The 23,122-nt window shown below is 41.5% G+C and overlaps 2 long non-coding RNA genes and 1 pseudogene across 3 annotated transcripts in view; 2 read left to right on the forward strand and 1 right to left on the reverse strand.

Moving 5' to 3' along the window:
* Positions 1 to 7,630: 7,630 nt before the first annotated feature.
* The window catches only part of LOC140713468 (uncharacterized), a 31,963-nt gene continuing 16,471 nt past the window's right edge, over positions 7,631 to 23,122 (reverse strand). Inside the window, exons 2-4 of one of the 2 annotated variants that reach the window (XR_012095552.1) lie at positions 19,625 to 19,998; positions 18,495 to 18,640; positions 7,631 to 8,111 (exon numbers count right to left, since the gene is read on the reverse strand). This is a non-coding gene — a long non-coding RNA (uncharacterized lncRNA). Of the gene's footprint in view, positions 8,112 to 18,494; positions 19,999 to 23,122 lie in introns of both variants that reach the window. The other variant, XR_012095551.1, reaches the window with a different exon arrangement.
* Positions 8,082 to 11,089, forward strand: LOC103221243 (high affinity copper uptake protein 1 pseudogene; annotated as a pseudogene).
* The window catches only part of LOC119620713 (uncharacterized), a 37,849-nt gene continuing 34,123 nt past the window's right edge, over positions 19,397 to 23,122 (forward strand). Inside the window, exons 1-2 of the long non-coding RNA XR_005237265.1 lie at positions 19,397 to 19,605; positions 20,430 to 20,550. This is a non-coding gene — a long non-coding RNA (uncharacterized lncRNA). The remainder of the gene's footprint in view (positions 19,606 to 20,429; positions 20,551 to 23,122) is intronic.

Below are 23,122 nucleotides of genomic sequence, written 5' to 3' on the forward strand. Positions count from 1 at the left end.
TTTTATAATTTCTTACCCCTGTCTTTACTGCAATCTCTGACCATAAATTGTGAAGATTTCATGGACATTTATCACTTCCCCAATCAATACTCTTATAATTTCCTGTGCCTGTCTTTACTTTAATCTCTTAATCCCATCATCTTTATAAGCTGAGGATGTATGTCACCTCAGGACCCTGTGAGGATTGTGTTATCTGCACAAATTGTTTATAAAGCATGTGTGTTTGAACAATATGAAAATCTGGGCACCTTGAAAAGAAGAGGATAACAGCGATTTTCAGGGAACAAGGGAGATAACCATAAAGTCTGACTGCCTGCGGGGTCTGGCAGAACAAAGTCATATTTCTCTTCTTGCAAAAGCAAATAGGAGACATATCACTGAATTCTTTTTCTCAGCAAGAAACAGCCCTGGGAAAAGAATACATTCCCGGAGGAGGCCTCGAAAATGGCCACTCTGGGAGTGTCTGTCTTATGCAGTTGAAGATTAGGGATAAAATATGCCCTGGTCTCCTGCAGTGCCCTCAGGCTTGCTAGGATTAGGAAATTCCAGCCTGGTGAATTTTAGTCAGATTGGTTCTCTGCTCTTGAACCCTGTTTCCTGTTAAGATGTTTATCAATGGCAATGCATGCACAGCAGGACATGGAACCTCATTAGTAATTCTAATTTCACCCTGGTCTTGTGATCTTGCTCTGCCCCCATTTGCCTTGTGATATTTTATTGTCTTTGAAGCATGTGATCTCTGTGACCCACACCTTATTCGTATACTTCCTCTCCTTTGAAAATTGCTAATAAAAACTTACTGGTTTTGCAGCTCAGGGGCATCACAGAACCTGTAGACATGTGATGTCTCCCCCGGACACCTAGCTTTAAAATTCCTGTCTCTTGTACTCTTTCCCTTTATTTCTCAGACCAGCCAATGCTTAGGGAAAATAGAAAAGAACGTACATTGAAATACTGGGGGCTGGTTCCTCCAATAGACAAGATATAACTGGGTCCTGTAGTTTGATCTTTCGTCTCCTTCCGAGACTCTTATTAATCATATGTGACACCTTTTATAGTTGTCCCACAGTTCTTGGATATTCTATTCTCTTTTTTTCAGTCTTTGTTCTCTTTGCTTTTCAGGTTTGGAGGTTTGTATTGAGATATCCTCAAACTCAGAGATTCTGCTCTCTGCTTTGTCCAGTCTACTAATAAGCCCACCAAAAGCATTTTTAAAATTTCTGTTACAGTGTTTTGATATCTTATATTTCTTTTTGGTTCTTTCTTAGAATATCCATCTCTCTGCTTGCATTGCCCATCTATTCTTGCGTGCTTTGTACTTTATCCATTAGAGCTCTTAGCATAGTAATCATAGTTGTTTTAAATTAACTATCTGATAATTCCAACATTCCTGCTATATCTCATTCTGGTTTTGATGCTTGCTCTGCTTGTTTAAACTCTTTATTTGCTTTTTAGTATGTTGTGTAATTTTTTCTTGATAGCTAGAAACTAAGTACTGGGTGAAAGAAACTGCTATAAACAAGACCTTAGTAGTGTAGTGGTAAAGTGTAAGCGGGGTAGGAAGCATTCTGTAGTCCTGTGATTGGGCTCTTTTAGTGAGTCTATGCCTCTAGATTGTGAACTTCATGCACGCTTCTCAGTCCTCCCCACCTCTCCGTTGGTGGAACAGGGTGGCCAGAGCAGTCTGGAGTTGGGCATTTTCTTTCTTCCAGGTCAGTTAGGCTCTGATAAAAATCCCAAAGATTTGGTTCTCGTTAAATTATTTATCCTGAGGAAAGACCTTATTAAGAAGAACAAAATGCTCTAGTGTATTTCAAAATGGTTCCTTTACCTCCCCTGTTCCTGCCAGAATCACAAGGGGATTTTTCTCTAATATTAACTCTCCTGACCTGATAGATCTCTTGCAGGTGAGACAAACAAAAGTGTAGGCCCCCTCCCCCCAGCTGGGTCCCACTGGAGTTTTTAATTCTCAAAGTTGTTGTATTAGTGAGTTCTCATGCTGCTAATAAACACATACCCAAGACTGGGTAATTTATAAAGAAAAATAAGTTTAATTGACAGTTTCACATGGCTGGGGAGGCCTCAGAATCACAGCAGACGGTGAAGGAGGTAAAAAGGCATGTCTTACATGGTGGCAGGCAAGAGAGCATGTGCAGGGGAACTACCATTTATAAAACCGTCAGATCTTGTGAGACTTATTCACTATCAGGAAAACAGCACAGAAACCTCCCCACCGCCTGCCAATGATTCAATTATCTCCCACTGGGTCCCTCCCACGATATGTGGGGCTTATGGGAGCTACAATTCAAGATGAGATTGGGTGGGGACACAGCTGAACCGTATCAGTTCTCTACACTGAACTTTCAGCAATTCGTCAATTACAGTTCAGACTTTTCCTACTCTGGCTTTGGTTCCGGCAGGGTGGCTACTTGCAAGCTTCTGTTTGCCGTGTTGTGATTCTCTGTACACCTCTTGGTCACTCCAATTTTGGGGGAAGTGATTTTCCCTATGACATCACTTATCTGGTGGATCTAGGAGGAGCTGTTGATTTTTAAGTTTAGCTTTTTACTTGTTGTTAGGATAGAGTGGTGTCTTCCAACCTCCTTACATGCTGGGCCAGAAACTAGAAATCCTACCAAACATTTTTTACAGTTGTTATTATTTAATTTTCACTGTAACTTGGGAGGTAATTTTTATTGACCTGATTTTTACGGAGAAGTAACTGAGACCCAGAAAGGTTATGTACCGACTAATTGGTAGAGATAGAACTAAAAGTCTCCAAATTGGCATCTTTATGCTAGGCATTGCTCTATAGCTGCCAATTTGTTTAAAAGACAAATACAACTGAAAGGATAAAATATTAAGCCACTGATTCCAAAATATAAATCAGCTTTAACTGCAACAGGAATAAAGCGTTTTGAGAGATCACAAAAAAGAAACCAGGTACATAATAAAAGTTGGCCTGGAAAGGAGGAAAATAGGATACAAATAGGAGATGAAGGTCACCAACAGGCAACATTCACGGCTTCACAACTTCACTTGGGTCTGGCCCTGTTGCCTCCATGGGCTCAGTGACTGCTACCCCCAAGATTCATTTCTACGGTTGAGTCCGTAGCCAGGTCAATTATAATCAAGCTTGGATTATTTGTTCCAGCTTTGCTGCTGAGTGAGAGTTGGATACCAGTGTAATGTGATAAATGATGTTCTATTGGTCCTCATGGTCAGTATTTGTTCTATTCACTGGGGTCATAATAAATGTGTGCCCCGAATAGCACATGAAGTTCTATGTAGCCAAATTAAAATGCCCTCTAAGTAGTCTCAATACCATGTTTTTTTCAGTCTCCAAATAGGCATGACCTAATAGGGAAAGAGTACTGTAAACAAGAGGGAACACTTTATTGTCCATCAATAGAGAGACATGTCCTTTTCCTCCTTGACTTAGCTTGCCAAGTTTGGTAAAACAGAAACCCAGTGAAGATTCAGGATGTCTCAAAATCAAAGCACACAATGAAGGAACATGGAGCATATAAAGTACTAATGTCAAAGTTTGGTTTAATTTTCAAGACTTTATTATTTAAAGTTATAGATACACTTCAGGGCTTTTGAAAGAACACTGTACAGACTTAAAAATATTTCATTGAAGCTACTTTGACTCATCTTCCATTTACAAACTATTTTCTATGTTACCTAAAATACAAACAGCAAAATAATTATTTTTTGGAACAATTGCTTTCTAAATTCTAAGGGAAACAATAACAATAACAGATTTAAAATATTGGATGCCTATATATACATATAAAGTACATCACAAATATTTTCTCTAATGATTGGCAATATTTTGTGCTTTTTGAATCCAGAAATTGAAAGATTAATCAGCTTATCCAAGATCACATATGTTTTAGTCTCAGTTCTTCAGAGAAAACAGGTCCAATAGGGGTGTGTGTGTGTGTGTGTGTGTGTGTGTGATATTTATCTTAGTATAATAAAAAGATTTATTTTGAGGAATTGGCTCATAGAATTATGGAGACTGAGAAGTCCCAAGATCTGCATTTGGCAAGCTGGAGGCCCAGGAGAGCCAATGGTAACAGTTCTAGTCTGAGTCTGAAGGCCTGAGAGTCAGAAGAGTTGATGGTGTAAGGTTTACTCTGAGTCTGAAGGCAGGAGAATACTGATGTCCCAGCAGTCAAGCAGGGAATGTGAATTCTCTCTTACTCAGTCTTTTGTTCTCTCCAGGACTTCAACAGATTGGATGGGGCCCACTTACACTGGGAGGGCAATCTGCTTTACTTAGTCTACAGATTCAAATGTTAATCTCATCTAAAAACATCCTCACAGACATACCCAGAATACTGTTTAAACAAATGTCTGGGCACCCCATGGCTCCATCAGGTTGACACATAAAACTAACCATCACAGCATAGCTGGAAAGCAGCTGAGATGGGGGATTTAAATACAGATCAATTTAACTCTAAGGTCCATAGTTTTTCATCACATCACTCTACCCCAAGGAGGTGCGTTTTCTGATCCCAAGCTCCAACTTTAAGAGCTACATTGATTGTTTTGGGATGTGTGGGAGATCCTGTTAAAAACTCTTTTCATCAAATATTCTGAGATCACCCAGCTGTTAATTTAGTTTCATCTGGCTCATCTCCAAACCTCTGACACATTCATTGCTGGTAATGTTCTGGAAATTCCCACTGCACTTCCTTTTTGGCAAAGTTAACTTTCATTTACATTGGGGTTACGAAGAATTTCAGACAATAGAAAGTAGCTTATATCATCCAAAAAAGCTAAGGCCTTCTACTTTTTTTTTTTTTTCTGAGAGAGTTTCACTCTTGTTGCCCAGGCTGAAGTGCAGTAGAGTGATCTTGGCTCACTGCAACCTCTGCCTGCTGGGTTCAAACAATTTTCTGCCTCAGCCTTCCAAGTTTCTGGGATTACACGCATGCGCCACCACACTCAGCTAATTTTGCATTTTTAGTAGAGATGGGATTTCACCACGTTGGCCAGGCTGGTCCCGAACTCCTGACTTCAGGTGATCCACCCACCTCGGCCTCCCACAGTGCTGGGATTACAGATGTGAGCCACCATGCCCAGCCAGGCCTTCTAATTTTTTAAATTAAAATATTGTAAACATAAAATTTATTTTTCAAATTATTTATTTATTTGTATTGTATATATTTAGTATATACAACATAATGCTTTGTTACACACGTGCATAGTGCATAGTGAAATAATTGCTGTAAGTAAGAAAATTAACATATCCTTCACTTTTCATAGTTACTTTTTTGTCATAGGAGTATCTGATATCAGCTCTCTCAGCAAATTTTCAATATACAATATGGTTAATAATATGATACTATTAACTATAATCCTTCTACTATATACTAGATCTTTAGACTTATTAATACTACATAAGTTTGTATCGTTTGACCTACCTCTCACCATTTTCTCCCCTTCCCAAATTATTTTTCAAAGGCACAGGTTCTTTGGTTCGAAAATCCGAATTTATTTTTACACCTTTAGTTTACAGATTCAAGAAGCTCAAGACTTCTTAACAGATAAGATATACTGCACAAACCACTTAGATTTATCTAAAACCACATAAAACCCATGTCTTAAGAAATGATGAAGAGCATTAAAACTTGAAATGCATATTTCTCCCAATTTCTAGAATCACATTTTGCTTTACATAATATTACATCATCCACTATGCCATATGTAAGACAGCATTGTCAACCAGTCTGTCTAACCATACTGAGCAGTCTGTGAAACAAATCAGCTGAATATGATGTTGCCCTGGGCAGGAACACCGTGACTCACCAGGAAAAGATTGGCTGCGTATCTGTCAACAATGGGTTCCAGCCCTCACTCTCTGATCTGTTTGGTATTCAGAAAATTCTCTCTGAGTGCCTCATCACTGTGGTCTGTAGGAGTTAATGTGCCAGAAAAGGAGAGCGAATTCATTTTCAGTATATTAATGAGATCAGACTCAAGGACAATTGAACAAGACTTCCCGCCGCCTTTTTTTTTTTTTTTTTTTTTTTTTGAGACGGAATCTTGCTTTGTCACCCAGGCTGGAGTGCAGTGGTGTGATCTCGGCTTACTGCAACCTCTGCCTTCCAGGTTCAGGCGATTCTCCTGCTTCAGTCTCCCGCGCAGCTGGGACTACAGGCCTGCATGCCACCATGCCCAGTTAATTTTTGTATTTTTAGTAGAGACAGGGTTTTACCATATTGGCCAGGCCGGTCTCAAACTCCTGACCTCGTGATTTACATACCTTGGCCTCCCAAAGTGCTGGAATTATGGGCATAAGCCATCGCGCCCAGCCCAAGACTCCTATTTTTAAAACCTGAAAAGATTGTCATGAATGAAATGCAGATAGAATCTGTAAGTCACTTGCTACATTAAGATATTCAGGCAAAGGGAGTTATTCCTATACATTAGGATGTGTGCCTCCAAGCTTGTTTCATAAATAAATATCTTAAAAATGTACTTATTTACCTGCTGCATCATTAACTCATTCATTCATTCAATACATGTCCATTAGGCATCTCCCATTTTAAGTCATTTTTATGCTGGGTAGTTTAAGGGGTTTTAAGATAAATAGCAGAAGTGTTGAGAGAAGGCAAATACCCAAATAACTGAAATACAAAACAGAGCAGTATAAGTGCTGAGTAAGGGGAAAAACAAAGAATTATCAGGATTTAAAACAGGGTAAAATTAAACAGAGCACCAAATGAAGTAAATTAGGAAATATTTTATGAAAGATGAAGAAGGTGATTTTAGCCTTGAAGGATGGTAGTCACTTCTGGCAAAGCACCAATATAAGCATAAGTCTGTTGGTGGGAAAGTTCACGGTACAGCACAGCTTTGTTGTTGGGAAGAGTGTGGGAGATTGGGATAGAATTATGGACGCAGCACAGATCAGAGGAGAAACCAGAGAGGCCATATTGAAATTAAACGTTAAACTCAACTGGAAAGCAATTGCCTGTGCACACTGTGGCCAGTGTGGTCTGCAAGTCAGAAGCTCTCTGCTCTATTCTGGCATCCTCTGTGTCTTCTGAGGCTTCTTTCACCTCTCTGGGCCTCAGTGTCCATACATGTAAAATGAAAATACTACTCTGCCGACTTCGTGAAGTTATTATAATGATTAGATAATGTAGATTATTACTGATTTTCAATGTTGGGTGGTAGAGGAGTTGGTTAGAGCTATGCTATTTAACTTTTCAGAGCTCAGAACATAAATAATTTTTAATGTAAAACAGCTTTCAAAATTCTTTTTAAATAATATTGCTAGACCCACAGAGACATAAATAAAAAACAAGTTAATCATATATAATGGCAATGATGATAAAATTGCTTTTTTATGAGCTTTTTAATATAGATGCTATTAAGATTCCAATTCAAAGGAAACTAAAAATTAGAGAGGGGAAGTCGTTTTCTACAGTTACGGGCTGGGAAGTAGCAGAGCTAAGTCTATAAACTCAAGCAGCCAGACTTAAGCTGAAATGCTTAACACAGGCTAAACTGCTCTAAAATAAAGCAAGAATGCTATGATCTTGCATATGGTTTTAATAAAAGAAAAAATACATACTTTTGTGAATATTATCCAAGTATTATTAATCCAAAAAGATAATTTTTAATTCTCTTTTATTTAAAAAGGTACACAAAAGAAAAAATATTTAATATTAACATTATGAATCAGTAATTGAATTTAAAATGGGATACTATTTTTAGTTAATATTTTAGCAGATGCCTTAAAACGTTCATGTATTTTTTTTTTCAGTTTATAAATTAAGACATGTTCATCATAGAAAACTGAAAAAATATTGAACAGCATAAAGGCAATAAAACAACCCACAATGTTATCATTAACATTTTATTAAATGTCTTTCCAATCTTTATAAATATGCTACACTATTAAGAATTATGAATGTTGGGGGTGGGAAATCCTCAGCCTCAGTGGCGGTCATGGACACGTTGAGCTGGGTAGAAGTGGAGGGGCCATTTGAGGAGTCGGGAGGGGGTGACAGCCTAAGATTTGGAGAGAGAGGCGCCAGTGGCTGGACTCAACCTGGGAAGAATCTTCTGCTGACTCTCAACTTTTCCTGGAAAAAATGAATCATTCCCATCATATGGGGATGAGCTATATGGGCTCCAATAGTACCATGCAGCCTTCTTACCATCACCCAACCACTTCAGCCTCACACTCCCATGATGGAGGAGACAGCAACATGAAGATGATGATGCCTATAACCTTCTACTTTGGCTTTAAGAATGTAGAATTACTGTTTTCTGGTTTGGTGATCAATACAGCTGGAGAAATGGCTGGAGTTTTTATGGCAGTGTTTTTACTAGCAATGTTCTATGAAGGACTCAAGATAGCCCGAGACAGCCTGGCCTGCTGTGTAAGTCACAAGTCAGCATTTGCTACAATGCCATGCCTGTCCCAGGACCAAATGGAACCATCCTTATGGAGACACACAAAACTGTTAGGCAGCAGATGCTGAGCTTTCCTCACCTCCTACAAACAGTGCTGCACATCATCCAGGTGGTCATAAGCTACTTCCTCATGCTCATCTTCACGACCTACAACGGGTACCTCTGCCTTGCAGTAACAGTAGGGGCTGGTACAGGATATTTCCTCTTCAGCTGCAAGAAGGCAGTGGTAGTAGACATCACAGAGCATTGCCATTGATGTCAGACTCTATGGTGTGGCCTTATTGATTGCATTGGGAAGCTGTTCAACACTTGAAGACATGATTCCTGCTCCAATCATCCCTTCTTCCTCCTCTTTGTGCACACACACACACACACACACACACACACCACACACCTGCTCAATAGAGGTTTAGTTTATAGTCTCTGAGCTAAAGTAGTAAGCTCCCAAATTGTTTTTGCTAATAAGCTGAGATTCCCATTTCTCTGAAGGAGAAGCCCGCATGAGATGTCTTTTCCTTCTCCATCATCTTACAGCCAAGTTATATGTTCTTGTCTAATCCATGCAGCTTTTTGTTCATTGACTTGATCATCTGCTTCCTTTTTGAATGTTTAACAGATAGTAAGTAAATTTGGTGTTTTTCCCCCTGGGTCAGTGATTGAAAGGGGTTAACTTCAGCCAGGATTGATGGCAGCTGAAGGAAATTCTTGCCCAACTAAACCCAGAACTCAAACTTAACATTAGAAAATAAGGTCCAGGGCCGGACGCAGTGGACCACGCCTGTAATCTCAGCACTCTGGGGGCCCAAGGCAGGCTCGATCACCTGAGGACAGGAGTTCGAGACTAGCCTGGCCAACATGGTGAAAACCCATCTCTACTAAAAATACAAAAATTAGCTGGGCGTGGTGGTGGGCACCTGTAATCCCAGCTATTCAGAAGACTGAGGCAGGAGGATCACTTGAACCTAGGAGACGGACGTTGCAGTGAGCCAAGATGGTGCCACTGCACTCCAGCCTGGGCGACAAGAGTGAAACTCCGTCTCAAAAAAAAAAAAAAAAAAAATTAGAAGGTACAGCTTTTGGATTCAATGAGTGGGAAATACATTGTGCCTTTCTCTTGATGTGATGCATGATACCAAAATCTTTGTAGCATGCAGAGGGGTGGTTTGAAACTAAACACAGGCTTAGAGCTTGCAGTGTATTCTTGGATGGCTGACTCATCGACTTGCATTCCCACTTAACACTTTGATTAGCATGAACTTGCCAATCAAAAAATGACAATCAGTTTGAGAAAATAGAAATAGATATTATTAGGCCTAGTGCGGCGGCTCGGCCTGTAATCCCAGCACTTTGGGAGGCCGAGGTGGGCAGATCACGAGGTCACGAGACTGAGACCAGTCTGACTAACATGATGAAACCCTGCCTCTACTAAAAACACAAAAATTAGCCAGGCATGGTGGCGCGTGCCTGTAATCCCAGCTACTCTCTTGAGGCAGGAGAATTGCTTGAACCCGGGAAGCGGAGATTGCAGTGAGCCGAGATCGCACCACTGCACTCCAGCCTGGTGACAGAGCGAGACTTCATCTCAAAAAAAAAAAAAAAAAAGGAAAAAGAAATAGATATTTTTAAATAATACCATTCGCAGTTTACTTTGACTTGATACCTTGGTTTGTCCCAGCTGAAGTGAAGCAAAAGAATTTGAATTATTTTTCCCACTATTGTTTTCGCATGTCTGCCTCTGAAACAGTGATTTTCAAGCTTTAGAGTGCATCAACATCACCTGTAGGGCTTGTTAAAATACTAATGGCTTGGCCTCAATGCAAAAGCCCCCAAAGTGGCACTTCTGAGCTCCTGCTGATGCCACAAGGGACCACACTTTGAGAATCTCTGCTTTCAACTAAGAAAATATGAGCTGGTGGATTGGCTGCCTGGTATTGGTCATGGAAATTTGAATTGCTGATTGGTAGATGGTATGTCTGGACTTAACTCACATAGTAAATACTGTTGATCAATACCTAATCATTCCACATTTATTGAGCTCCACCTGTGTGTGTGTACCCAAGCACACATGCATGAAGGGCTATAGCCAAAGTATTTTTACTAGCCTGTATGAAGTCACTAGTCCTTATTTTTAAAGGTCTATGACTTCTTGGAAGTAGTTTGATTGTTGAGAGAGACCTTTGATCTGCAGTGTAAATCTACCAGTCACGGGCCAGAAGGGCAAAAGCCCAGTTCTCTCTTTGGAAAGACTCAGGGTGTGGTTTGCTGATGGCCAGATTTTCCTCAGGCTCCAACAACTGTGTTCATACCAAGCAGATCCTCATCCTCCATGTAAGCATCTTTGTTATTAGTGAGGGTTTAATTACTTTACAAGTGGCCAAAACCCCTATTCTCAATGAAGAACCACATTGGATTTTTATTCTGTTCAGTTGTAGTCTACACTGAAGCCTTATTCCCAGTTCAAACTACCTCTTTAAATTGATTCGTCTTGTGCTGGTCTGTTAAATCCTGCCCTCCTTGGTGCTAGATCCAGTTGTGCCTCAGGGCAGAGGAAATAAAACACAGCTATCCTGTTGGCCTTTGTACTTTCTCCATGGGTGCCAGTTAAATATTGGAGAGCAAGGAATGGGTACTTGTATGGCTTTGAACCAAGAGAGGGTTATGAGCCTACTAGATTGAGGTTAAAATCCAAGAACCAACATTTAGAGCTTTGTGCTTTTCTCTCATTCCATCACCTTGCAATGATGATACTTAACATGAGCAGAGTGAATGACAGGTACTGACAAAGTCCAACACAAAGATATAATACAGCCTGTTGTCTCAAGCCAAGGAATCATAAAACCATAAGAAATAAATAGAAATCAATAGTTAGTAGTGACACTGGTGTTCTCTAGAAATCTCAGCATGAACTGCTATAGAATACCCTCCCAGCAACAGAACCTTATCAGTAAGGCCAGCTAGACACAATGGCTCACGCCTGTAATCCCAACACTTTGGGAGCCAAGGTGGGAGGATGGCTTGTGTCCAAAAGTTTGAGACCAGCCTGGGCAACATAGTGAGATCCCGTCTCTATAAAAAATCAAAAATTAGCTGGGTCTGGTGCTGCACACCTGTAGTCCTGGCTACTTGGGAGGCTGAGGCAGGAGGATTGCTTTAGTCCAGGAGGTTGAGGCTGCAGTGAGCCATGATTGCGCCATTGCACTCAGCTCGGGTGATAGAGCAAGACCCTGTCTCAGAAAAAAAAAAAAAAAAAGAAGAAGAAGAAGAAAATTCAAGGCCAGTTAAGACTAAATGCTATGACTTTGAAATTCACAGAAATAAATAAATAGCAGTTTAGGTTAGGTCTGCAGGTATTCAGGATAGAGATAATCTCCTGAAAAATGTGAATTTCAGAGATTCCAAGACTGGCTGCCAAAAGATGAAGCCAGTGAAGGAGAAAAAGCTTAAATTCCATCTTGAGCCCTTGGACTGTGATAATACAATGATTTCATTAACTTTTCATTTCCGTATGCCTGTTCATTTGGAATTTAATGCGTGACTTCTTTGTTCGTTTTGGATGTAAACTTCTCTTTTCCTCCCTCCCCATTCACATCTATTAGAGGATTGCATCACCATTTCTTTAGCTTCCTTACTCTGCTGTCCTTTCCCTTTTCTTTCAGTGTTTTGGATCTTACGTCTACTGTATTAAATCTCCGTAGGCCTCCTGATGCATTGGACAGTGGTATGCTGTGGATATAAATACCAACCAGAAGTTGGCATCTATAAATCTGTTAGAGACTTTAAGCATGCTTCAAGAGGCAGTTGTCCCACTGGAATTTCTATAAGGCTGGTACCCTTCCCAAACTTACAGAATCTTAGGTGCTGTCTCTAGTCTGTGATGGAGGAACTCCCAGCATCCCCATTGCCCACAAATGGAATCCTTACTGTATCCACTAGGAGATTAAAAATCAAAGTTTCTTCACTACTTCTCTGGTAGGGTTGTCTGAAATTCCCTTTTAGGCTGTGGGTACTGGTCTTGGGTGCTAGTCATAAGGGGTTCCTTATAAGGAGCAGGTGGAGGGGAGTACACTTTCATGTCATTCAATTTTGATCCTGCCCTCTCCAGCTACTCCTTCAAAAGATACAAAGTCTGGGCCTGGCGCAGTGGCTCACACACTTTGGGATGCTGAGTGGGGGTGGATCACCTGAGGTCGGGAGTTTGAGACCAGCCTGGTAAAACCCCGCCTCTACTAAAAACACAATAATTAGCCGGGTGTGGTGGCGCATGCCTGTAATCCCAGCTATTCTGGAGGCTGAGGCAGGAGAACAGCTTGAACCTGGCAGGTGGAGGTTGCAGGGAGCCAAGATGGCACCACTGCACTCCATCCTGGGCGACAAGAGCAAAACTCCATCTCAAAAAAAAAAACCCCAGAAAAGTGCATTTGATATAATGCCTTAATTACTGGGGTCTACAATTAATGTTGACTGTTTCAGATTGTAAGCTTCTGGAGAGCAGTATTGCTGTAGCAGGAATGTTTTAACAGTGTCATATGAAAAAGAACAAAATAAATATTTTGATTTTGTGATTAAAAAAGAATTTAAAATGTTTACATTTGAAGTTATGTTTCTCAGCAACAGAATTTTCCATCACTGCTAATTTTTCCCACTTTACTATATTTAAGAAGATGTTATTTGTATTATACATTTATATATTATACAAATTTACATAGTCGGATACCATCTAACACTAGTCAGAATGGCTGTTACTAAAACATCAAAAGATAGCAGATGCTGGCCAGGCACGGTGGCTCACGCCTGTAATCCCAGCACTTGGGGAGGCTGACATGGGCAGATCACAAGGTCAGGAGATCGAGACCATCCTGGCTAACACGGTGAAACCTTGTCTCCACTAAAAAATACAAAAAATACAAAAAATTAGCCAGGCGTGGTGGTGGGTGCCTGTAGTCCCAGCTACTCGGGAGGCTGAGGCAGGAGAATGGTGTGAACCCGGAAGGAGGAGCTTGCAGTGAGCCTAGATGGCACCACTGCACTCCAGCCTGGGCAATGGAGTGAGACTCCATTTAAAAAAAAAAAAAAAAAAAAAAAAAGATAGCAGATGCTGGCAAGGTTGTGGAGAAAAAGAAATGCTTGTACACTGTTGGTGGGAGTGTGAATTAGTTCAGCCATTATGGAAGACAGTGTGGCAATTCTTCAAAGACCTAAAAACAGAAATACCATTCAACTCAGCAACCCCGTTACTGGGTATATACCCAAAGAAATAGAAATAATTCTATTATAAAAACACATGCACATACATGTTCACTGAAGCACTATTCACAATACCAAAGAGATAGAATCAACCCAAATGCCCATCAGTGATAGAATGGATAAAGAAAAAGTGGTACATATACACCATGGAATACTACACACCCATAAAAAAGAACAAGATCAGTCGGGTGTGGTGGCTCATGCCTGGGGACGTGGATGGAGCTGGAGGTCATTATCTTTAACAAACTAACACAGAAACAGAAAACCAAATATTACATGTTCTCACTCATAAGTGGGCATTGAACAATGAGAACACATGGACACAGGGAGGGGAATATCACAAATGGGGCTTGCTGGGGAGTGGGGGCAAGGGGAGGGAGAGCATTAGGACAAACACCTAATGCATGTGGGGCTTAATACCTAATGCATGCAGGGCCCATAATCCTTAGCAAACTAATGCAGGAACAGAAAACCAAATACCATACGTTCTCACTCATAAGTGGGAGCTAAATGATGAGAATACATGGACACATAGAGGGGAACAATACACACTGGCACCTTTTGGAGGGTGGAGGATGGGAGGAGGGAGAGGATCAGGAAAAATAACTAATGCATACTAGGCTTAAAATCTGGGTGATGAAATACTCTGTACAACAGAGTTTACCTATGTAACAAACCTGCACTTGTACCCTTGAACTTGAAAGTTAAAAAATTATACAATCATATTTACATATGATTATATATAATGATATAGCAAGTAGATATATTTTACATTAAAAATGTACAAATCTTCAGAGTACAGCTCAGTGAATGTTTATATACACCCATGTAACCACCATGCAGATCAAGAAACAAAATATTTCTAGCACCCCAGAAGGCTCACTTGTGTCCCCTCCCAGCCAATGCCATCCCCATCTAGCATGATTGTTGATTTTCTCTCTATCACCACTGACTAATTTTGTCTGCTTTGAACTTCTTATAAGGCATACATTATATATTTCTGGTGTCTGTTTTTTTTAAAAGCCACATTGGTACATATCTCAGTAGTTTGTTCATTTTCACTTCTATGTAGTTTTCCACTGTATGAAAATAATACAATGTATTCATCCATTCTAGGGTATTGAGTTGTTTCTAGTTTGGCTTTTGTTAAAAAAAAGAAGCCATGAACATTCTTGTACCTGCCTTTTGGGTGTACATAAGCACTTATTTCTCTTGGGTATATACTGAAAAGTAGAATTGTTGGATGATAACGTATACATACATTTAGCTTTAGTATTAGGTTGGTGCAAAAGTAATTACAGGTTGTGCCATTGAAAGTAATGGTGGCCGGGTGCGGTGGTTCATGTGGGTAATCTCAACAGTTTGGGAGGCTGAGGTGGGTGGATCACAAGGTCAGGAGATCAAGACCACCCTGGCTAACATGGTGAAACCCCATCTCCACTAAAAATACAAAAAATTAGCCGGTTGTGGTGGTGGGCACCTGTAGTCCCAGCTACTCGGGAGTCTAAGGCAGGAGAATGGCGTGAACCTGGGAGGCGGATCTTTCTGTGAGCTGAGGTCACACCACTGCACTCCAGCCTGGGCAACAGAGGGAGACTCCATCTCAAAAAATAAAAATAAAAAAGTAATGGCAATTACTTTTGCACCAACCTAATAGTTATTGTCAAGCAGTATTCCAAAGTGGTTTTACAATTTATAGTCTCACCGGCAATTTGTGAGAGTTCCAGTTACTCGACATATTTACCAGCACGTGCATTGTCAGTCCTTTTAATTTTAGTTGTCTGCCACAGGTATAGCAGTATCTCACTGAGGTTGTAATTTGATTTCCTTTATGACTAATAATGATGGTAATATGTCTATTGTTCATTTGTATACCCTTTTTGGATACAGTAAAGTGCCTGTTAAAGTGTTGTTCTGTTTGTTTGTTTGTTTCAGAGTCTCATTCTGTTGCCCAGGATGGAGTGCAGTGAGCTGAGATCAGGTGACCTCCTGAGCTCAGTGATGTGCACTTACCTCCTGAGCTCAAGTGATCCTCCCACCCCGGCCTCCCAAGTGGCTGGGATTACAAGTGTGCACCACCATGCAAGGCTAATTTTTGTATTTTTGTAAAGACAGGTTTCACTATTTTATGCAGGTAGGTCTCAAACTCCCGGGCTCAAGTGATCCTCCCACCTCGGCCTCCCAAATTGCTGAGATTACTATTGTGAGCCACCATGTCCAGCCTTTCTTTTCAAAAATTAGGCAGAAATCTGGATACAAGCCTTTCATTGGATATATCTATTGTAAATATCTCTTCCCAGTCTTTCACTCTTTTTTTTTTTTTTTTTTTTTTGAGAGGCAGTCTCAGTCTGTCACCCAGGCTGGAGTGCAGTGCCACGATCTCGGCTCACTGCAAGCTCCACCTCCTGGGTTCACCTCTTTCTCCTGCCTCAGCCTCCCGAGTAGCTGGGACTACAGGCGCCTGCCACCACACCCGGCTAATTTTTTGTGTTTTTTAGTAGAGACGGGGTTTCACCATATTAGCCAGGATGGTCTCAATCTCCTGACCTCGTGATCCGCCCGCCTCGGCCCCCAGAGTGCTGGAATTACAGGCGTGAGCCGCCGCGCCTGACCCCTAGTCTTTCACTCTTAGTGATGTCTTTTAATTAAACTACTGGCTTTTTACATAACAAAAAATTAACTGTTCTCTTTACTGGTAGAAATAATGAATTCAATGAATCATCACTTTTAATTTTGTTTGACATCAAACTACTAAAATATAGCTTTATTTTACATATGTCTGCAGAATATTAATAAAGAGAATAGCACAGCCTGGAGTTTAAGAGACATTGATTTAGAACACCATGCTAATGAAATTGATCTTATTGGGCAAAGTTAGCACCCCTTCACCCAGGTTGGGAACTGACAAGTAAATGCAGGTCTTTTATGAGAGTGAATGTGGTTCAGCCTAAATCCACTACAACTTAACCAAAAATGCAAAAAGGAATTTTTGGATAAAAAAAAAGTCATTCTCAGAGACTCCTTTTTTATTTTTATTTTTATTTTATTTTATTTATTTATTTTTTGAGATGGAGTCTCGCTCTGTCGCCCAGGCTAGAGTGCAGTGGCGTGATCTCTGCTCACTGCAAGCTCTGCCTCCCAGGTTCACACCATTCTTCTGCCTCAGCCTCCTGAGTAACTGGGACTACAGGTGCCCACCACCACGACCGACTAATTTTTTGTATTTTTAGTAGAGACAGGGTTTCACCTTGTTAGCCAGGATGGTCTCCATCTCCTGACCTTGTGATCTGCCCGCCTCGGCCTCCCAAAGTGCTGGGATTACCGGTGTGAGTCACGGTGCCTGGCCCAGAGACTCCTTATCTGAGTTTTCATTACTCAAATTCCTCTAGAATATGATTATACAGGAATATTTGCCATTAAATGAAAGTATTCACTGATGAACTGAATACCCATAAAATTTTTCCCGTTTCAAACAACCGTCTCTGCTTAGCTTGAATGACTATCCCTGATCATATGTCAAAACTTTTTCAGCCTAACTCTTACTACTTATAGAATATTGTAAACATCTGACAACACAAGTCAGACAGATGGTAAAGTGGAGTTGTAATTCTTGCAAAAGATGCAGAATTTCATGAAATTGATGAAAATAATGTTGCAGAACTGCTCCAATGTCAAGTATAGTCACGTGTCAATGACTAGGTGAAAACTGAAGAAGAAAAAATAGACAAGGAATCATATAAATTAACACTAAAGAAGAGTAATGGGTAAAGATGATGATACCAGAGATACTTCCAAAATGTACCAGCTTAAATGTCAAAGAATTGTTTAAATCCCTTTGGAAAACTGATAAAAACCGTTGATTAAAAAAAAGTTTTTGGTAAAATGATCCCCTTTGATGGTGTTACACAAAGGTTGTATGAGCTGAACAAAGTCGCACTGTGTCATCCTATAATTTTGTCCAAGAAAATGTGTCCTCTTCATGCCAAATCAACTCCTCAACATTCTTCAGACTAAGAATTAATGCATAGTTGCAAATAACCATATACATTTTGTTAACTTTAAGATAATTATTTTTATTATTTACCTTGAAATGTGCTCTTTATTGTAAGAGGATGAATTAACTTTTGCCCTTTCCTGGTATCATTTATTCTTGGATAGTGAGTGCATCTTATAATTCTGTTTTCTATGAAGCACTTTAGAGATGGAAATTATTTGTTGTATTCACACTTGTGTGAGGCATTTTGTAAAGAAGTTCTTTACTTTGCAGACAGATAGCATAATAGAAGCACAGGGCAGACAAATGATCTGCAAAGGTCATACTCATGGTGTTTACATTTATGTTTAACCCCAGAACCTACTCTCTTTAGGTCAGAATGCCTCCTAAGTCCTCAAAAGCAGAGGCAGCCCGAAACTCAGCATTATTCTTTCTAATCCTCAGTCCTGTGAATGAGAAAATGATGTCTTACTTTTATAAAGTACTACCAATATTGCTTCATGTCTGCATAGGGTACACACCAGTGGCAAAGCACCTTCACAAACATATCATTTGGTCTTCTCTTATCACCCCAGGAAGCGGTGAAGAAGCAGGCAAGTGGGAATCTGAGGCTCGGAAAGCTAAAATGGCTTGTCTGAGGACCCACAGCTCAAAAACAGCAGTGTTGTGCCTGAAACTAACACTTTTAGACTGTGGTGCAGAGTTCTGTTCTCTGCACCTCTCTGTTTTTTGGCATGAAAATAAAGCAGGGGAAGTTAGCAAAGAAATTCATTAACAAAGTTAACAGTTAAACAAAGTCTCCATCAAATACCTGGCCTTCATACTGCAACATTTCCAGGTGAGTAGCTTTGGTGTTTCTCTTCTGACAGTGGCGTTCACAATACATACAAGAAGGAGCTTGGAGATCACAAATTTCTTTACCTTGGAGGCTGAAGAAGGTCCTGGCTTATGAACTCTCTGTTCGTAAGAAAACCAGCAAAAAGGCCTTTCAGATTCTCCGTCCTCTATAGTGTGCTATTCAGGGGAGCCGATAGAGGGCAGTTACTGAACACAGATCCCGTGAAAATTAACAGCTTCCAAACTGATTTCTTTCCATTGGTTTTGTCAGTTTTACTTTCTATTTCTTGGGAAATAGTTCTATTTCTATTAGATTTCTATTTCTATTTGTTTCTATTTCTTGGGATTATGTCAGGGGAAGGCCAAGATTATAGCAGCAACACAGCCAGGATTTATAAAGTCTGTTTACCATTTCTCAGAGAACTCTAGATTCTCCAAGCCTACAAGATTCTTCAAGCCTACAAGATTTAGTCTAATAAACCCTGAAGTTAATCAGATTCATCTCATCCCTGCCCTCTCACCCCTCTTCTGTCACCAATACACATATCCTCTTGCTCCTGATAATAACACAAAAACAACATCGCTAAATTTTGGACTGAACAATTGCCAGGCAAGAGAAAGCACAAAATCCTTCGGTCTTGCACAGCTAATGAGGGTAAGCAGCAACTGGAAATAAAACAAATACACATTATGAGTTCAGGCAGGTCTCAAGTTAGTTTTTTTGCTTTTGTTTTCTTTTCCCTGCTCTATTAATGAGTTAATCAATTAAGATTGTCTTTCCTTGCATGGAAAGATTTTTGGCTTTGTTTTTAGATTAAGAAAGCTTTTCCCAGTTTCTTAGTTAATTATGAACATGCACTATCACATCATCTTGGACTCAATTCAAAAACTTATCTAAAACATGTAGTTACTGGGAAATTCCAGATTAATTTCCTGCTAGTTTTGTTTTGCTAACTATTGTGTTAAACACTTAACGGAGCAGCTCCTAGATGACTAAATCTGCTCAGCTGAATTCAAATGCCCTCATGCTTCCCTGAATGGACACACACACACACAGTCTCGTCACCTGAGAAATAAAGTGTAGGGTGAGGACCGGATTCTCACCTAAGAGAACAAAATAGTAAAGACACTTCCACAGCCTTAAGAATACAGACATGTTGGGCGGGGTGCGGTGGCTCACGCCTGTAATCCCAGCAGTTTGGGAGGCCGAGGCAGGTGGATCACCTGAGGTCAAAAGTTCAAGACCAGCCGGGTCAACATGGTGAAACCCCATCTCTACTAAATACACAAAAATTAGCCAGACATGGTGGCAGGTGCCTGTAATCCCAGCTACTCAGGAGGCTGAGGCAGGAGAATTGCTTGAACTCGGGAGGTGGAGGTTGCAGTGAGCCAAGATCATGCCATTGAGCTCCAGCCTGGGCAACAAGAGTGAAACTTCGTCTCAAAAACAAAGGGATACAGACATGTCTTCTTGAGTTCTGGATGAGAAAGAAAAAAGAGAATACAGATATGAAAGCTAGTATATATTGATGTATAGATGAATATATATGCATTATATATTGGTATTTATCTTGATAGCTTATTGTTTTAATAATAATAATTCTTTTCCTATGGAGAACTCAAAATATATTGAGTTCCTGTCTGCATTGCCTTGGGAGGGAGGGAAGGTCGGAAAGAGAGAGAATAGGAGAAACGAAAGTTCATTTCAGGTCCTAGGTCACGTGGTGAATTTGGCAGAGCTTGACAGGGAACGCCTGCCTTTGTTAGACATTGAGACTTGTAGGAAAACACTCCAAACAAAGGCCTTAAGACAAATCTGCCAGTTGAGGCTCTAGTGTTTAAGGAAATCCACTGAGATATTTAGTAGACAGAACTTGATAATTTCTTTCCTTTCATATTTTCATTTTAGATCTTCAGAACTTTTATTCAGGGGAGAAAGGCCCAGGTAGCTGCTGCTGTTCAGCATAAGGCTAATTTGACCTTCTATAATAAGAGTTCAAGTCCCAGAAATCCCTGGTCCTCCATCCGAGGTAACAGTAGCAGCTGAACCCAAGAAAAGGAGTATGAATGATTAACTCTTCCTTTATCTCACCTCAGAAAGTGGGGGCTGGGCGCAGTGGCTCACACCTGTAATGAGACCGGCTTGGCCAATGTAGTGAAATTCCATCTCTGCTAAAAATAAAAAAATTAGCCAGGCATGGTGGCATGTGCCTGTAATCCCAGCTACTCTGGAGGCTGAGGCAGGAGAATCACTTGAACCCGGGAGGTGGAGGTTGCAGTGAGCTGAGATCATACCATTGCACTCCAGCTTGGGCAACAAGAGTGAAACTCCATCTCAAAATAAAAAAGAAAGAAAAAGAAAAAGAAAATGAGGGAAAAAATATTTTACTTTAATGCTTTGCCTGCCCTGTCAAGATGTAGTTCATTCAACTTTGTGGGGAAAAATTCACAATTAAAAGGATTTAGCTCTGTGTGACAGCTGATATTCTTAACCCCAAGGGTATTTCTGAGGAATAATAATTTCAAAGAAAAAAGTGCATTGAGGACAATAAATATGCTTATTTTCATTTGTAAAGAAGGAAAGTAGAATAAGTTTTCATATTTGTTTTTAAGAATATGAATTCTACTCTGTTCTTTGCAGTGTTTTCTATCTTCTAGCAAACACATTAAAGGGGTATTTATTTTTCTTACATTCAACTAGAAGCAGCAGTGTGTACTGCTCTCACAGAGAGAATAGATGGGGCAAGTAAATACTGCACTTTCAGCCGAAACATTCAGATACACGCATTGGAATTCATCAAGAAAACAACTTGACCCATGGAGAACGGAGAAAAGCAAGGCAGGACAGCCGCCCACCCAGGAGCAACATGGAGCCAGGGGAGCCTCCCCATCCAGGGAAGTAGTGAGTGAATGAGCAACTGCGGACCAATGCTTCTCCCAGGGATCGTTGCTACTCTTGGGGCAGGAGATCCCCTCATGAACCCACTCCACTAGGGCCTTCAGTCTCACACACAGAGCTATGGGGAGTCTTAGCTCAGGTGCACACAGAGCCCCGGGAGCCTTAGATATCCTGGCTTCCTGGCACAAGTAACTGCTACTCCAGCAAAGTGGGAGGTTAGACCCCCATACATACTCCTATGAAAGGGGCTGAATCCTAGGAGCTGAGCAGTGAAGATCTGCAGGCCACACTTCCATAGCACTTCAGAGGCCACAGGCTAAGACCCACTGGCTTGGAACTCCAGCCAGCTACTGGTAGCAGCATTACACATCCCTGAGAGGGAGCTTTCAGAGGAAGGGGTAGGCGGCCATTTTCGCTGTTTCACAGCTTGTTGCCTTCAGGCTTTAGACAGTGCAAGGTGACCAGTCAGTGACTGGAGTGGACCCCCAGCACAACACGGCTGCCCTATGGAAAAGTGGCCAGACTGCTTTTTTACCCAAGTCTTCAAACCTGCTTCTCCTCACTGGGTGAGTCCTCCTGGCCTGGGCCTCCACCCACCGCCTGCCAGGGATATGGAGCCAGTAGCCGCTCAACAACCCTCTGGGACAGCACTCCCGGTGTGTGGGGGGGTGGGGGGATGACGGGGGGGGGTGGGGGGATGACAGGGTGGGGGTTCTGATCTTTGCTGTCTTGCAGCCCTTGCCCTTACTATCTCCAGCCTCTGAAAAGTCCTCCCTGAGTACCAGGGACTGGTCCGGACCCCCGGCACAGAGCACCCACCTTAGAAAAGTGGCCAGACTGTTCCCCACACAAGTCCCAGGCCTCGCTTCTCCTCACTGGGTAGGGTTGCCCAACCTGGCACTCCAGCACAGCCACCCTGTTTCCGCCTGACCACTTCAATCAGAGGCACCCCCGCATTTCTTCGAAGAGGAAATCCCAGAGTGAACCCACAAACCCTCGCCGCTGCAGTTGCAGTGCTACTGCCCTAACAGCCCTCAGGCTGGGGAAGGAACAAAGGTCCTAGTCACTACGCTGGCACCTTTAGCACACCACAGCCACCATATGGAAAGGAGTTCAGTTTCTCTTTCCTGGGAACCCCCACTCCCTACTCCTTACCAGGCAGGGCCTCTGGTTCATGACCACAGAACAGTCACCCCACCCACAGCTGAGCATACCCACAGGTAGTGTCCTGGAGTTTCCCTGGGGGAAAAAACTCTCAGAGGCGTATGATGGTCCCTCTGCCACTGCCACAGCAGCAGTTCTAACCCTGCTGTCCTCAGTCTGGGGAAGAAACAAAGGGCCCGAGGGTTATACCTAAGCTTATAGCACACCACAGTGACCACATGGAGAGGAGACCAGTGTCTCCTCTCAGTGAGCCCTTGAACCCCTGCTCCCCAACAAGTGAAGCCTCCAACTCACACCAGCAAGGCAGCCACCCACCTCACTGGTTGAACATTCCCAATAACAGTGGCTCTGCATTTCTTGGGGTTGGAGCCCCCAGAGGCAACCAAAAGCCTCTTTGCCACTGCCTCTGTAGTGGTACTACCCCTACTACCTTTAGACTAATTAAACAGCAAAGACCCTAAGTGTGTCAGCCACACCCCCAATGCACTGCAGGTAACCCAAGGAGAAGAGACCAGTCCATCTCCCAAGGGTCCCGCCCA

Source organism: Chlorocebus sabaeus, chromosome 15, assembly GCF_047675955.1.
Source record: "Chlorocebus sabaeus isolate Y175 chromosome 15, mChlSab1.0.hap1, whole genome shotgun sequence".
In the NCBI taxonomy this organism is placed as follows: Eukaryota; Metazoa; Chordata; class Mammalia; order Primates; family Cercopithecidae; genus Chlorocebus; species Chlorocebus sabaeus.